This window comes from Poromitra crassiceps, assembly GCF_964638095.1.
Source record: "Poromitra crassiceps genome assembly, chromosome: 18".
Lineage (NCBI taxonomy): Eukaryota > Metazoa > Chordata > Actinopteri > Beryciformes > Melamphaidae > Poromitra > Poromitra crassiceps.
Window position 1 is genome coordinate 17,545,555 of NC_139636.1, and position 13,403 is coordinate 17,558,957.

Here is a 13,403-nt window from a genome sequence, read left to right on the forward strand (position 1 = left end):
TGAATATAGTCATTTAAAAAGATGGAGGCAGGAGTCACAGATTAGAGGAGACAGACCAGCAGAGATCAGGTGGCTCAATGTACAAATTAATAAAGCTATAAATAAGTGTATTGTTTTGCTAAAGATGTTGTTGATGCCATAAAAGTGATGTCCATCTCCAAACCGGCATCCTTGTGATGAGGAGCGATGTCAGAGCCATGTGCTTATCTGAAATGACCAACACAACACCTCTCCAGGTTAGATAATCATCCTTACTCACTGGAGTCAAACAGGAGGCTATATGCAAATACTACTGACCCACTTTGGGTGAACTAAATATGCAGGAGCAGTCCTACATGTCACTGTTGATAACACGGGCGTTTCTCATTGGCTGGATGGACCGCAAAGGAAAAAAGGAGTACTAGTAGAATAATGACCCGTCCCTGTGTGACTGGCCATTTAGTCCGGCCTCGCTCACAGAGTTGGCATGCAGCCTCTCCTCTCGCCAGAGGGTTTTCATAGTCCATTTCACTGACTGATTACAACTCCACTCACCTGTGGGCTCCTCTACTCTGTAGCGCTCTCCATGGTGCTGAACCTGTCTTGAGTCATTTTGCTCCACTAATTAGCCATTTCTGCCCATTTAGTCGGCCCTAATTACCCAATTCACAAATTTGGCTTTGTTACTGCAGGACACCCACAGGGGGTGCTCTTTACACTTCCTGAAAGATTCTGTGCGGTTGCACGTAAAATGGCATAGCTGTGGCCGAACACAATTCTGCTCACTCACTCACACATACACAGACTCACAGACAGACACACAGACACACAGACAGACAGACAGACAGACAGACAGACAGACAGACAGACAGACAGACATACAGACAGACAGAGAGACAGACCGACAGACAGACACACAGACAGACACACAGACATACAGACAGACAGACAGACAGACAGACAGACAGACACACAGACAGACACACAGACAGACACACAGACAGACACACAGACATACAGACACTTTGCATTCTTATTATACACCACTGAAAATGTGTCAATTACAAGAGCAGAAATCAAAAGAAATGGAGGAGACATGGTGATTTATTTTTCTTTATTTAGGGAGACAGGCTGATAGATTTCTCCTAAACTGGAGCAGCAAATTGGCAGATTAGGTCCAGTATATCAAGCTGTTATGTGTGTGATTTTGGAGAGAATACAGGTGTGCTCTCAAGGGGTCATATTTCTTTCTGCAAACTGCGTCAGATGGAGGGAACTATAATAAAGAGTGTGTGAAGTGTAGCATCACCTGAAATGTGTGGCAAAGTAGAGAAATAAAAAAACTGTCAAAAAAGAGGCTGCTTTTGCTCCTGCATTTCAAACAGCAGAACAGATGGAGGAGCTTTTGAGATGTCTAGATAGGGCTCAAATCATTTGAACGATGTTCAGATATTCCAACACTTTTTCCATAAGTAGTTGGGTCTGTTATCAGTCCGTCTTTAGCTCGAGTCTCAAGTCTTGAGGCACAATAAGTCTCAAGTCAAGTCCCAAGTCTAAATGTACAACACCAAGTCAAGTCAAGTCTAAATGTACAATACCAAGTCAAGTCAGAACAAATCAAGAGTCCAGTATCTCAAATCTTGATAGCTTAAAGAAAACAAAATAGCTAAGACTTTTCTATGCAAAACTTGGTACTTTCCAATAGGATATTTACACATAAACAAGATATTTTGTCAAGATTCAACAAACCTTTTAATCAAAGTCAAGTCCCAAGCCAGCAGAACCCAAGTCAAGTCTCAAGTATTCTCTTCATGCATCAAGTCAAAGTGACAAGACATTTAAATTATGATTTGAGTCTGACTCAAGACTCAAGTCCCCCAACCTCTGCCATGAAATGTGATGGAAATAGGCTGTGGTCTAGCTTTGTGCCGGGTGATGGCTGCTCTTTAATAGACTGTGGTCTAGCTTTTTGCCGGGTGATGGCTGGTTTTTCCAGTGTGCAAATCCAAAGTAATTCTATGGTGGCAAAATGCTTGGAGTAAACTGACCGGTGGCAGTCTGGGGATTGAGATGAATGTGTTCCAATTTGAGCCGGCCTGGAGTGGCCTGCAGGGTCTCACAGTATAGAGGAAGACTGGAGTGGCCTGCAGGGTCTCACAGTATAGAAGAAGACTGGAGTGGCCTGCAGGGTCTCACAGTATAGAGGAAGACTGGAGTGGCCTGCATGGTCTCACAGTATAGAGGAAGACTGGAGTGGCCTGCAGGGTCTCACAGTATAGAGGAAGACTGGAGTGGCCTGCAGGGTCTCACAGTATAGAGGAAGACTGGAGTGGCCTGCAGGGTCTCACAGTATAGAGGAAGACTGGAGTGGCCTGCATGGTCTCACAGTATAGAAGAAGACTGGAGTGGCCTGCAGGGTCTCACAGTATAGAGGAAGACTGGAGTGGCCTGCATGGTCTCACAGTATAGAGGAAGACTGGAGTGGCCTGCAGGGTCTCACAGTATAGAGGAAGACTGGAGTGGCCTGCAGGGTCTCACAGTATAGAAGAAGACTGGAGTGGCCTGCAGGGTCTCACAGTATAGAAGAAGACTGGAGTGGCCTGCATGGTCTCACAGTATAGAGGAAGACTGGAGTGGCCTGCAGGGTCTCACAGTATAGAAGAAGACTGGAGTGGGCTGCATGGTCTCACAGTATAGAGGAAGACTGGAGTGGCCTGCAGGGTCTCACAGTATAGAAGAAGACTGGAGTGGCCTGCATGGTCTCACAGTATAGAGGAAGACTGGAGTGGCCTGCAGGGTCTCACAGTATAGAAGAAGACTGGAGTGGGCTGCATGGTCTCACAGTATAGAGGAAGACTGGAGTGGCCTGCAGGGTCTCACAGTATAGAGGAAGACTGGAGTGGCCTGCAGGGTCTCACAGTATAGAAGAAGACTGGAGTGGGCTGCATGGTCTCACAGTATAGAGGAAGACTGGAGTGGCCTGCAGGGTCTCACAGTATAGAAGAAGACTGGAGTGGGCTGCATGGTCTCACAGTATAGAGGAAGACTGGAGTGGCCTGCAGGGTCTCACAGTATAGAAGAAGACTGGAGTGGCCTGCAGGGTCTCACAGTATAGAGGAAGACTGGAGTGGGCTGCATGGTCTCACAGTATAGAGGAAGACTGGAGTGGCCTGCAGGGTCTCACAGTATAGAAGAAGACTGGAGTGGGCTGCATGGTCTCACAGTATAGAGGAAGACTGGAGTGGCCTGCAGGGTCTCACAGTATACAGGAAGACTGGAGTGGCCTGCAGGGTCTCACAGTATAGAGGAAGACTGCGAAGTGGGAGCTGGAGCTGTCCCAAGGCGACTCACGCTGCTTCAGCTGCGTCTTGGGATCTCTACCTGTGAGCAGAATACCAAACACACACCTACGCACGTACTCATATGCATTCATAGTTGCACAAACAAGTATCTCTCTCGCTCTCTCTCTCACACTCACATGCACACACACATACACACACATAGCTGTGTCTAGTATGAGTGAGTGAGTGAGTGAGTGAGTGAGTGAAAGCTGTGTCTAGTATGAGTGAGTGAGTGAAAGCTGTGTCTAGTATGAGTGAGTGAGTGAGTGAAAGCTGTGTCTAGTATGAGTGAGTGAGTGAGTGAAAGCTGTGTCTAGTATGAGTGAGTGAAAGCTGTGTCTAGTATGAGTGAGTGAGTGAAAGCTGTGTCTAGTATGAGTGAGTGAGTGAAAGCTGTGTCTAGTATGAGTGAGTGAGTGAGTGAGTGAAAGCTGTGTCTAGTATGAGTGAGTGAGTGAAAGCTGTGTCTAGTATGAGTGAGTGAGTGAGTGAGTGAAAGCTGTGTCTAGTATGAGTGAGTGAGTGAGTGAGTGAGTGAGTGAGTGAAAGCTGTGTCTAGTATGAGTGAGTGAGCGAGTGGAATAATGAGTGGATGCAGTAACGCACGCTTCTCTCTCGTCCATATTAGCGTGTCGTTCTCTTTCTTCCGCGGTGGCCCGGAGATTATGGCCGAAGCCTCTCGCCACCTTGGCCAATCAGAATGCTCATTTAGCCCGTTGCCCACCTCATTGCACTGGCAATCACGGCGAGGTGAACGGGGCTCGGACTGTAACCATGATGTACGAGGCGCCATAAAGATAATGATAATAAAATGCCCGTCTGATTAAACGAGCGCCCAGTCGTGTTAATTGTTCTTATGATGAAAGGTCAGCCTCAGCATGTGTCCGCGCCCGGCTGCCACCAGCGATGCTGTTTAATGAGACTTTCTCAATTAAATTAGCCACGGGGAAACAAAGAGAGGGGCCGCCTCTCTCTCTGCTCCCATTGACGTTTATACGCTGGGTCCTAAAGGCGGCGCTGGCAGTGGGAGGCCGTTTTTTCGCCCCATGAAATATTATTATGCAGGACGGATCAGTCATTCCACCTTAAGCAGATAAACCGCCATTTGCGCATGTGTGTGTAGCTGCTTGAGCATTTGTAAGCTTTTGTAGCAGCACTCCCACCCACGCAAGCACGTGCACGCACGTCCACGTGCACGCTCGCACACACACACACACGTGCCAACACCCTCCCTTTGGCCTTCCCCTCCCAGCGTGCTGAGGTGGCCCTCTCCTTTGAGGATTAGAGATGATCAAAGCTATATGCTCATTTCACGCTCCATGTGCCGGCAGGCGGGAAGGCCCCGCCTTCCCTGGCCAACACCAGCCAATCGTCTGCAGGCCTGGCGGGGCAGGCTGCAGGCATGCTCAGGAGGGAAGCGAGATACGCAGCTATACCACATTCTATAGACCAAATCACCGTGACGTCACCATGTAAACAAATTTACTTCCGGGTACCACTTGGGAAAGGCGGCAGGTTTAAATGTGCGTGTTGTCATATAAATGCTGTCAAACCCTCTCGTTGTTTTCGGCCGACTACTTTCAATTTAAATGGTTAAACGGTTGGTAAACATGCTTGTCCGACGTATCTAGCCTTTCTTCTGTGTTTGTTTTATGTAGTGTTAGCTAGCTAATAAAGTTTGTTTGTCTGTCAAACTCGCTGTTTTTTTACGTTACAGACAGAGTAACCTCGCGTCACCAGGCTCTTCTCGGCGAGAAAGAGCCTGGTACAGACAGAGCTACTGACGCCAGGTCAATTTAATTTAGCTTCTAGTCTGGTCCAACAGGTAAATTAGCTAGTCTGGTCTCCACTAACGTTAGTGAAAGTGTTGTTATGAATGATATTAAACAACAACACAACACGGACGAACCATTTTTGTCTTCTTTGTCTGTTTTTGTCTTCAACATGTCAGTTTGTGCCGTCCACCGCCATTATAATGTGTGGACCTCAGGGGTACCCGGAAGTAAATGTAAACATCCCGGTGATTTGGTCTATTAGGCTGCTACATATACATGCTCATGTCATCATGGGATATGTTGTGGCTTTGATGATGGTCACAGTGTGTCCTTTTCCCATCTCGTTTGATCATGTTGTTGTTGTTGTTGTTGTTTAGACTTTGAAGAGCTCCCTGCATGTCGCTCAGTCACAGACATGGTGAAGCTCCACAACATGCTAAACATCATATACACTTCAAACCATGTCCTCAACTATGTTCCTCTTTTTCACAGCTATTGTTTGGATGCTTCTGAAGACCTCCTTATTCAGTCACAGTTGGTCGGGGTTGGCTGGCATAGAAGTGTGTCACACAGTGTGTGTGTGTGTGTGTGTGTGTGTGTGTGTGTGTGTGTGTGTGTGTGTGTGTGTGTGTGTGTGTGTGTGTACGTGTGTGTACGTGTGTGTACGTGAATGTAGCCTCGCCTGGCATCACCCCATGTAACTGTGTGTCACAGCCACATAATGTAATGCCTCACTGTTGACTATAATGAGAGGTTGCCCACGGCAAGGCAGCAGAACAAAGCAGTTGATTTGTTTGTGGTTATGTATGTGTGTCTGCATATGTGTGCGTGTGTGTGCGTGCGTGTGCGTGTGTATTTTTGCGTGTACCAATGAGTAAATCAGAGATGGAAAGAGCAAGGGCTTCAAATTAGATATGAACGTTGTACCCCAAGGCACCCTGAACCGTTTCCCATGATGCTTTGCGGGGCCTGGGGCCCAGCAGCAGTGGTGGGCCCCATCTACTGAGCTGGTCCTTTTTCACTTGGTGATCAAAGGCCTCGTTCCCAACAAGCCCCCTTGCCTCCCTCTCTGTCTCTGTCTCGCTCTCTCTCCCTCTCTGTCTCTGTCTCTGTCTCTGTCTCACTCTCTCTCTCACTCTCTGTCTCTCTTGCTCTCCCTCTCTGTCTCTGTCTATCTCTCTCTCTCTCCCTCTCTGTCTCTCTTGCTCTCCCTCTCTGTCTCTGTCTCGCTCTCCCTCTCTGTCTCTGTCTCACTCTCTCTCTCTCTCCCTCTCTGTCTCTCTTGCTCTCCCTCTCTGTCTCTGTCTCGCTCTCCCTCTCTGTCTCTGTCTCACTCTCTCTCTCTCTCCCTCTCTGTCTCTCTTGCTCTCTCTCTCTGTCTCACTCTCTCTTGCTCTCTCTGTCTGTCTCTCTCTCTCTGTCTCTGTCTCACTGTCTCTCACTCTCTGTCTCTCCCTCTCTCTCTCCCTCTCTGTCTCTCTCTCGCTCTCTCTCTCTGTCTCAGTCTCTCTCGCTCTCTCTCACCCTCTCTGTCTCGCTATCTCCCTCTCTCTTGCTCTCTCTCTCTCCCTCTCTGTCTCGCTCTCTCTCTCCCTCTGTCTCTCTCTCTCTCACTCTCTCTGTCTCACTCTCTCTTGCTCTCTCTCTCCCTCTCTCTCTTGCTCTCTCTGTCTGTCTCTGTCTCTGTCTCCCTCTCTGTCTCGCTCTCTCCCTCTCTCTTGCTCTCTCTCTCTCTCTCTGTCTCACTCTCTCTCTCCCTCTCTGTGTCTCCCTGCCTCTTGTTTTCCTTTCAGTCCCCTCTCCCCTCAGCTCCAATCAGAGTGTGGGACAGACAGGCGTGAGTTCCAACCCCGTGGCGATGGCGCTTATTATCCCAGGGCCTGGGAGACCTTGCTATACTGCCTGACTGTTAACCCCTCACTGTGCTCACTTTTAACCCCTTCAAACCCAACTTCCTTCTCTCTTACTACAGCTTATAAGCATTCACACATGTGTACTTCAGATACTGGAAATATATTTTAAAATAAATAAATAAATTGTACTTTTTTTTGGGGGGGGGGGGGGGGGTATGTACACCGAAGTACAGAAAAAATATATTAAAGATATGTTTTAGCATACCTTTTGTGCAACTTTAAGTATAAGTGGTTCCAATTTAACACAACTTTATTTAAATATGTTAAAAGTACACTTAAGTTTTGTTCTTAACTGCTCGTCCACTTCTCACTTCAACAGCTCAGACACGTCACTCTGCCACTCTGCATATTGCTTCATTCCAGCATCTGTTAGACTTCCAGCCGTTATATTCTCAAGGTTATTCTCAATGTCAGCCTCCCACAGATCTGCCTCTTTTTTCCTCTGACACAAATAGAGCCTGGAGCAGCGAGCGGGCCAATGAGAGCTCCAGAACAGGGCCAGGGCATGGCAGGGAGGCAGGGAGGCAGGGAGGCAGGGAGGCAGGGATTGAGTGGCCTACTTTGGCCCATAAAAAACACCTGCGACAATCGGGGGTCCGCTAAACTAAGGCAGCCTGCGGGCGGGTGTGGGCGTGCGCCAAGTCAAGATGATTGTCATAAAACAGGCCAAGCTGGTGCCACTTCTCATACTGTTTTCTTTCTCTCACTCCTACAGTATCTTTTTCAGATTTTTCTTTTTGCTATTATGCCTTTATTGGATATAGGGTGGATGGGGAGAGAGGGGATGGCATGCAGCAGGTTGCCACGGGTCGGTTTTGAACCTGCACCAGCGGTGGGAAGGACTGAACCTTCATGGTGCGCACTCTACCAGGTGAGCCACCGGGGCACCCCTCTTCTTCATGTAATTGGTCACGTACATTAAACCTCGACTTGCACATAATGTGGAGCCAAAGTGAACAGATTCTGTTCGTTACTTTCTCTTTAATCCCCAAATTAATTTAAATCTTGGCTTTGATAACCAGAGTTAATGACTCAAATGTGAACACCCTTGAGGACACCAGCAACACCTATGCAGGGTGGGTGAGGGGGCAGAGGAGGGAGGGGTGGTGGTGAGGTGGAGGTGAGGGGGGAAAGAGGGAGGGGTGGGGGTGAGGTGGAGGTGAGGGGGAAAAGAGGGGTGGGGGTGAGGGGGAAAAGAGGGGTGGGGGTGAGGTGGAGGTGAGGGGGAAAAGAGAGGTGGGGGTGAGGTGGAGGTGAGGGGGGGGAAGAGGGAGGGGTGGGGGTGAGGTGGAGGTGAGGGGGGGAAAGAGGGAGGGGTGGGGGTGAGGTGGAGGTGGGGGGGGGGGAAAGAGGGAGGGGTGAGGTGGAGGGATGAGATGGAAGGAAAGAATCCAGAGCAATAAAAACAAGAGGATGTGTGAAGGGCACAGGGGTTCTGCTGAGTGGATGCATGGGCATGATGGGCATGATTGTGGGATGAGGAAGCAGCTGAGCTACTGGGACAGGTGTCAAGTTCATGACAAGAGATCCTCTTTTTTCATTCGTATGTTTATACAACAGAATGTAATCAGCAATCATTTCCTCATTTGATGCTGGTTTCATTATTTGGTGTGACAACAACAGTTAGTTTATATGATGCTGGAGCAGAAGACAACAACAGTTAGTTTATATGATGCTGGAGCAGAAGACAACAACGGTTAGTTTATATGATGCTGGAGCAGAAGACAACAACAGTTAGTTTATATGATGCCGGAGCGGAAGAGAACATCTGAGGAATGAAGGCTTGGTGATTGCTCACAGTTCCGGATGTCTCATCATTCTGAAGAAGTGACAGCGAGGTGTCCATTGCATCCATTTTGTGTCTAAAATGCAGGAAGTAACATGATATAAAAATGACTCAACATGCACTGATATAAATTGCATGTTTCCCTGCAGCGGAGGAACAGCAAACTGGATCTTCTTTGTTTTACTTCCTGCATTTTAGACAAAATGGCCGATTTGGGTGTAATGTGAAATAGGCTAAAAGCGCCGTATTACACGTCTCCAAACAACAGGCAGTGGAGCTTCAAAACCTGAGAGCAGCGCAACCCCAATGACTATTACCAATTATGTCAGCCCATTTTGATCTTTGTCTATCAGAACCAACTGCTGCTGGTTTCCAGTTAAATGACCGTGCATTCCTTATTTTCCATAGTGTGTTTTACCTCCCCATGTTACGGGGTAGGCCTCCGTGTGTGAATGGGAATCATGGCATTCAATTGATGCCTTGTTATTGCTCTCATTATGTTGTAATTAATTTGGGAGGCGAGTATTGATTGTGAATTTTGCTGAGTGGGCGTTAATGAGCACTCTAGGCAGTCAGCACTGCAAGCCACCAACATTCACATGTTTACTGACGATATGGGGTTAAGGATCGATCGCAATCTTTGCTAGTCACGGTGCACAGCTATTTATTTTCTATGTCTTTTCCACTAAAAATAAGTGTTATGCTAATGCTAATGTTATCATATCTATCCTCCTCCTTGTACTTTCTATTGGCAATGTAACAAGATTCCAATCTGTACATCATTTTGCCTAGATTGATGAAGAATGTATTTGGGAATGCTTCAGGCATTCCTCACTCTGTTATTGGCACCTGCTCCTGGAATCCCAAATCAATACCTGCTCCTCGTTTGATGTTCAGCCTGGGACTCAAAGATTGACAGATGCACACACACACACACACACACACACACACACACACACACGCACACACACACACACACACACACGCACACGCGCGCGCGCGCGCACACACACACACACACACATGCACACACACACACACACACACACACACACACGCACACGCACGCGCACGCACACACACACACACACACACACACACACACACACACACACACACATACACACACACACATACACTCGCGCGCACCCACGCACGCACACATGCACACTCTCAAGCTACCCTTTCCATCTCCCTGGGATTTAATTGTTGATGCCTATCTGGTATAGCTGCTGCAGTCCTGGCTGGCAAGACGTCAGCCTCACTAATTAATGTCAGAGAGAGGAGTGAGGCATTGATCTAATTGATTGATTAATCAATTAATGCATTTGGAGGAGCATGAAGGAGACTCAGGGCTAGCATGAGTGTGGGTATATTTCCTTATGTATAGCCTGTGTGTGTGTGTGTGTGTGTGTGTGTGTGTGTGTGTGTGTGTGTGCCTGCCTGCCTGCACATAATTGGTCACACAAGCCTGTGTGTGTGTGTGTGTGTGTGTGTGCATAATTGGTGCATAATTGGTCACGCAAGCCTATATGTGTGTGTGTGTGTGTGTGTGTGTGTGTGTGTGTGTGCGTGCGCGCGTGTGCGTGTGCGTGTGCGTGCGTGCTGTTGGTCAGGGAGAGGCGGGTCAACTTTTTAATGGCACCAGCAGCACACTTGTCATCGTTAAAGGGGTCTTGACTTGATGTGACCTATCTCCATATACACAGTACACAGTATTGCTCTCTGCACCGCCCCACACACACACACACACACACACACACACACACACACACACACACACACACACACACACACACACACACACACACACGCACACGCACACACACACACACACACACACACACAAATAAAAATGTCCTTCACGTTGGTTATTAAATGTACCAGGAGACTAACACCTGTGTCAGTGCTTTAGGGGCCTTGGTATTTCACTGCAGGCTAACATGACAAGGACATGTCATTCTGAAGGCCGCATAACTAATTATTGCTTCCTCCCCCTGGAGTATACACTTGATGGATACACTGATATTATTAACAAAGCTAAGGCATCGGACACACCCGCTAATGTTGGCAAGGTGATATAGACATTAGGTGATGCCTTAAAGGGATAGTTGTGATTTTTTGGCGTGGGGTTGTATGAGGTACTCGCCGACAGTCAGTGTACTACATGTAGTAGAATCCTGCCAGCGTGGTCCCAGTTTGGAGAAATGGGAGACCGGCCGCATCAGGGAAGTGCTCAGCTGCTGTAAACAGGGTCATAAGCAAAAACGTAAAACAAATCAATAAAATGCTTCCATACTGCTCACCTGGTGTAATCCAAGTCTCCACAAGCCCTGAGATGCCAAGTTGACTTGAAAAGACGTCATTTATACTCTGTTGTTAGCTGAAATCTGCACCAGGCTGCAGTAACTGCTACCATGTTATTTGCCCACATGGCTACAGTGCACATTTCAGCTAAAAACAAAAATTATGTATTTTCAAGTCAACTTGACATCTCAGGGCTTGTGGAGATTTGGATTATGCCAGGTGAGCAATATGGAAGCATTATACTGCATGTAGTACACTGACTGTTGGCAAGTACCTCATACAACCCCACATAAAAAAAAACAACAACTATGTAATACTTGCCAATGCCTTAAAGAGGACATAGTTAATTTGCATGTCACCTCACACAACACAGGACACTGCTTTCAAGTCTGACATTTACCTAGATTTGCTAGAAAGATGAACAACATTTCAGCTTTTCGCCAACTAGGGCGTTGCTTGATGATGTCACTAGGTTGACTGTACAGTACAGTAGTAAGGATTTTGAACGTGTTGATGAATCAAAACAACCACAATCCAAGTCAGAAATACAACGGCATAATGCTGTGAGCCTGTTAGAATTCAAAATCCTTACTACCAACCCTTAACTAGTCTGTATTCTACTCACTGTACTGTGCTGTATACTGTACTGTACAGTACTGTACTATACTGTACTGTACTGTCAACCTAGTGACATCATCAAGCAGCGCCCTAGTTGGCGAAAAGGTGAAATGTTCATCTTTCTAGCAAATCCAGGTAAATTTCAGACTTGAAAGCAGTGTCCTCCTGTCTTGTTTGAGGTGAAATGCAAATGAACTAGAGTCATATGATGTCCACTTTAATACCGTTAAAGGTTGACAAAGTGTTTTTTTGTTCAGAAGCGTTCTCTCCTCTCATTTCCAGTACATCTTTCCATGACACCAGCCCTTACTCCTCTCGCCTCTGGCTTCCTCAATTATTCCCCTCCCTACTGCTCTGTAGTTTTTGTCTCTCCACACCCACACCACACACACACACACACGCACACACACACACACACACACACACACACACACACACACACACACACACACACACCTGCGCGCGTGTGCGCGCGAGCAAATGCTCTTTCTCGCTCCCGTTATACATTCCCTTTCCTCTTGCGACATCTCTCTGTCTCTGCCTTTCTGTCTCTCTCTCTCTCTCCCTCTGTCTCTCTGTCAATGACACTCACCCACAGGCAAAGTCATCCTAGGCTGCAACGCTCCCTCCTCTTCACCAATCAGATCGCCTCTCTACCTCAGAGTATAGGTAATTGTCCAAATTTGGCCACAAATTGGGTTTCTCCTGTGATTTAGTCAATAACAACCTTCATATTAGAGTTTAATGTCCCATAATGAGTGCATTTGTTGGCCGGCGGCTAATTAGGTCTGGGCTGTTTATAGCTAGACTAAACTAATTGATGGTCATTACTGAAACGCTGCGTGTCAATCAGTAATGTGGCCCATTTCTACTTTTTGCTGGCGGTCCCCAGTGCAGAGCCCCCAAAACCAGATTATAGCCTACTGTTCTGGTTCACCGATCAGGCTCCGTAATTTGTGAGGCAGCTCAGCATTAACATTAATGATAACTCTAGGGGAGCAGAATGAAATCCATTTAGCATTGACTGACAAATCTGCTTCCTCCTCAACAGGCATTTATAGTTTTATTAATGCTGTTGCTTGTACTGAATGTCTGTTGGTGAAATAGTGTCTCCTTTTGTTGCAGTTACAGTGTCCATATTTACAATCTGTGGAGTGTTTATATTGATTAGCACTTTTCTATGGTATGTTGTCATCTGGAGTGGCAGAACCCAGCATAACAGAATGAAATACCTTAGGCCCAGGGGTGTCAAACATACGGCCCGGGGGCCAGAACTGGCCCGCCAGAGAGTCCAATCCAGCCCACAGGATGACTTTGCAAGATGAAGCATCGCGGTAGTTCATGCAGGACACAGAAAGTCAGGCTATGCCCCCAGATGTAATCAGCTGACAGCCCACTGATTGGATCAGCATTTAAACATTCACCAATCACATCCATTCTCACAACGAGGCGGTCCATTTAAATCTGGCCTCCTCTTACGCTGATCTTGCTCAATGTCTTGCTTGGGCTTACTCCTGCAGCATCGCCATGGGGGATTCTGCATTGCACTGCCTGCTTAGCTCAGCATGCTGCTGGGCTGATTCAGGGAGCATCTTCTGTAAAGGGCGGAGCCTTCAGTGCCAAGCGCCAAAAACAGAACTGTATTTCCATTTGTGCATTAAATGGTTAAATCTATGACTAAATT